Genomic DNA, 4,866 nt, shown 5'->3' on the forward strand with positions numbered 1-4,866 from the left:
TGTCTACAAAATTTAATCTGTGGTCCTGGACATCCATCAATACTATACCATCTTCACTGGGAAGGGAAGTATGTTTGGTAACCATTGAAACCAACTTTGGGGGAACAAAAGGCTGGTTAAATGCAGCATCCATTGGACAGAGCTTTGACATCACTTTGACCACCCAAAGGGGCCCCTCCAGTACCCTCTAATGATCCATAAGCATTTTTGTAATGTCTTGATGTGAGGGAAAGCAAGAGGTCTGTGCCTTGGTGCTGCTCATAAGCGAGTACTGCTTGGCACAGGACTAAGAAGCCTCTAGCTTCAATTCTTGTAGAGATTCTGTGATTATCCCCATAAGCACTGATGGTTTAAACAGCCTGCATACAGTTGGGTCCTCGCCAAGATCAGGGCCTTCCCCAGATCCAGATCTGGCCCCCCCCCTCAAAGATGAAGCTGCATCTCCAGCTATGGAGGATCCTGACTGGGAGAGTAAAGACATGGAAATAGAGTCATTTACACTCTTTTCGTCCTCCAACTGAACTTCCCTGACTTGTGCATGGCAGTACTGATGGGTAACTGCGTCCTTGGGAGGAGGAACCCACTCCAGCACCCTGGGTTCAATGCGGCCCTGGTTAAGCATGTAATTTGCAAACATCATTTTAATGAATTCAAGGGGAAACCCCTGACCAGAATATTCAGATGGCCCCTGTGGATACTACTCAGTCCCTTTCTGGGGGTTTCCAGCCATATTACAGCTGCTTTTTGCTTTGGATGCACATACACTATACTCTGGCTCAAATTCTGACTTTTTCCCCTGTTCCTTGGACCAACTGTATACTGATCCCCCCTCCCCCCGAGGGAACAGAGGAGGCTAAGCCAGTGGCTCCTGCCCCCCCCCCTCACATGCTGCGTAGCAAGTGGAACACAGATGTTCCTCAGACAGCCATCCACTGCAAATTTGGCATGAAGCCAAGGCATCCTGGCCTATGGAGTCTGTCCTGCCTGTTATGAAGCAAAAATGAAGTGGTTCGAGAAATCCAATATGGCCACTGCAGCAGTGATTTTAGCACCAAAAACAGCCTGGGGGAGATACACTGAAAAACAAGAAATAACGATTTTAGAGATGGGGGAACCTAACTCTAACCCCAGAAGTAAAGAAAATTCAATTATAAAGACCCGCCCTGATTTGGTCTGCCAGATTGTCAGCCTGTTCCTCACTGTGCTGGGAGCTGAAAGTGTGGAAGATGCAAACAGCCTGACATACTGGTTGGAAAGATCAACTCCTACTGAAACCCACACATGCAAAATGGGGTGAGGAAAACAATCGGCCCTGATCTTAGATAAAAACTGCCAAGGAGCCATGCAGCCTAGCTCAAGCCCACTGTGGACGAAGATGGGGGCGAGCTGTGCTCCTAAGGGAATAGTCCCTAAGCCCTCGAACTGTCTGTGCAGGCTGTCCAAGTGGGTGCATTGCCAAGCAAATTCTCAACCTCAGAGTCTATGATCTCCCACAGCCAGAGCTGTCCTATAAATAGGATCATCTGTAGCACTGAATAAACTCGCAAATGATAGTGAAAAAGGCTGAGTTTAACATACCCCCCCATAAAAAAATCCCCAAACAAACAAACATAACAAACACAAGCAGAAAAGACAAGTTCATACTGACTCGCTTGTAGGGGGACAACTGAGGAGTTGAAGGACAGCCCAGAGGGATGGAAGGAGGAACAAAAGAATGCAAATGAAGCTCCTTGCAAGAGTTCTCATGAGAAGAGGCTGACTACCTGAGTGTTCAGGAATAGAGTGTCTGTCGTACTAGAAATTTGCTTCTTCGTGCTGTAAATGGTAGTTCTCCCATGTACGAGAACACAGCTTTGTCAACCAGAACCATGTTAATGATAGATGCTGAATACAGTCATCCTAGAGAATTTGAGAAGGTAGCTGAGTCCCTGGCTCCTGAAACTGAATCACAGAGTCACATACTCAGCATAGAAGTCTTGGAGACTCCAGATAACTTCCAAATGACGTCAAGAACCCAGTCTCTGCCATTAAGAAAACTTTGGGCTAATTCAATTGACATGGGTAGATTCATCATGCATAAACCATGAAGAGCCATCTTTCAACAGTAGTTTGACAACACATAAGAATATAAGAATAGCCATCCTGGGACAGATCTATGGTCCATCTAACCCAGTATCCTGTTTTCAAGTGGCCAATCCTGATCACAAGCACCTGGCAGAAATCCAAGTAGCAGCAACATGCTACCGATCCCAGGGCAAAGCAGTGGCTTCCCCCAAGTCTGTCTCAGAAGGAGACTATGGACTTTTTTTTCTAGGAACTTGTTGAAACCTTTTTTAAACCCAGCTACACTAAGGGCCTGATTCTCTAAAAGTGCGTCCCGATTTTAGGCAGCTGTAGGCGTCCTACAGCTGTCTAATCAGCCAATCGGGATGCACGTTTTAAAAAAAAAAATGCTCCCCAGGCAGGCCGCCTATATTGAAGGCGAGGCCCACAAGACACCTAGGCCCTGATTCTGAATAGGATGCCCGGGAGAGGCGTCCTATTCAGAATCGGCCTAAACTAAACCCTGATTCTGTAACCGGCGTTCGTGTTACAGACGCGGGTTAGAGAAATGGGTTAGATTAGAAACAGCCCGCTACACTTATTGCGGCAAGTGATCTCTCTGCCGCTATAAGTATAGCGGGCCGCAGCCCCCTGACCAGGAGGGTGCCCAAACCCTCTGCCCGGAGACGCGCCCCCCCCGACATTACCGATCCCCCCTCCCCCCCGACAATACCGATAGCTGGCAGGAGGGTGCCCAATCCCTCCTGCCCGAAGACGCACCCCCCCGGCGCTAACCCCCCCCAAACCTCCACTCTACCAAACCTGTTCTTAGAAGGGTCTTGCACGTCTTGAGCCGGCAGGCACGCCTCGTCAAAATGAAGCGGGCCTGCCCCTTCCCGGCCCATCCCGCCGAAGCCTAAGGCCTGATTGGCCCAGGCTCTAGAAGCCTGGACCAATCAGGCCTTAGGCATAGCGGGTCCGCCCATCCCCACTAAGTCTAAGTTCTGATTGGCCAATCAGGCCTTAGATTAAGTGGGGATGGGCGGACCCGCTATGCCTAAGGCCTGATTGGTCCAGGCTTCTAGAGCCTGGGCCAATCAGGCCTTAGGCTTCGGCGGGATGGGCCGGGAAGGGGCGGGCCCGCTTCATTTCGACGAGGCGTGCCTGCCGGCTCAAGACGTGCAAGACCCTTCTAAGAACAGGTTTGGTGGAGTGGAGGTTTGAGGGGGGGGTTAGCGCCGGGGGGGTGCGTCTTTGGTCAGGAGGGATTGGGCACCCTCCTGCCAGCTATCAATATTGTCGGTGGGGGGGGATCGGTAATGTCGGGGGGGGTGCGGTCGGTAGTGTCGGGGGGGGGGGTGCATCTTCGGGCAGAGGGTTTGGGCACCCTCCTGGTCAGGGGGCCGCGGCCCGCTATACTTATAGCGGCAAAGAGATCCCTTGCCGCGATAAGTATAGCGGCCGCGTCTACTTACAATGTAGGCCAGCATTTTGCTGGCCTACATTTTAAGCTTCTCCTCTACTAGGGAGACGCATAGGGCCGCCTAGGTTCAGCCTAAGGCCCGCCTAAGGCCCTTAGACGAGCTTAGGCATCTTGCGGGTCTCCCTAGGCTCCCGGAGGTGCTTTCAGGCTTGCCTTGGGAGCATTTTTTTTTTAAAAACGTGCATCCCGATTGGCTAATTAGACAGCTGTAGGACGCCTAAAATCGGGATGCACTTTAGAGAATCAGGGCCTAACTGCTGTTACAACATCATCTGGCAATGAATTCCAGAGTTTAACTATTTGTTCAGTGAAAAAATATTTCCTCCTTTTTTTTTTTTTTTTCAATTATCTTTATTAACAATTGCAATGGAACATACAACCATGAGCTTGTCCTCCTATTTGTTTTACAGTATAGAAAGGCTTCAGGTCAATGACTGAAGTTGTATTTTCAAATTCATTGGATGCTGGAGTTAGTGAAGTCTTGTTAACAATGTTGTAAACGTAGTGAAAAACACTCTGATCGAAAGCAATGGTCTGTAGACAACCTGTCAACAGCCATGCCCAAATATTGCCTCTCTTTTGAGAGAGCTTTGACACCTTTCTAATAACCTCCTCATCTATCACTTCCGCTGACTTCATACTATCTGCACTGTGCTAGAGCAAACAAAAACAAAAACATCTTTGCATACCCAAAGATCACGGGCTGTAGATACAAATCCTTCCTGGATAGAACCTTCAAGTTCCAAATGAACAGACAGCAAGTCTGGCTGAGAAACTACATAAATGAACCCAATCTGACTTACAGTGCATTCCGAAAATCAATTAAAACTGCCCTTTTCAACAAATTCATTGACTAAAACTATCCTCCCTCTCACTAGGATTTCCTTCTTTCTCTCAAGAAGCTCCTTTCATGTTTTCTTTACCCATGGAACTCAAATTACGGTAGTATGTAAGCTTTCTATTCAGACTTATTGTTATTCGCTGACTGTCCAGCCTTCTTTCAATGTGAACCGCCTAGAAGTCGCCTGACTGGCGGTATAGAAAAATAAAGTTATTATTATTATTATAGTGAAGGGCCAAAGCTTGTAATGTCAATCAATTTAAAATTCATTGCTAGATATTGTACAATTTATCTTATTTAAAAAAGGTTTATAGTTATTCCTCCTGAACATGTGTCCTGGCATCTAATTAATGTTGTTGAATGTATCCTTTGGAGAGAGAGTTGACCAGAACCCTCTGCCAATGTCACAGCTTTGGCATTTACTTTAAGAGAAACCATAGCTCATTTCTTTCATTGATGGACCAATGCCAGAAAATTAATTTACACTGGAATAAGAAGA

This window comes from Geotrypetes seraphini, chromosome 2 (assembly GCF_902459505.1).
Source record: "Geotrypetes seraphini chromosome 2, aGeoSer1.1, whole genome shotgun sequence".
Classification (NCBI taxonomy): domain Eukaryota; kingdom Metazoa; phylum Chordata; class Amphibia; order Gymnophiona; family Dermophiidae; genus Geotrypetes; species Geotrypetes seraphini.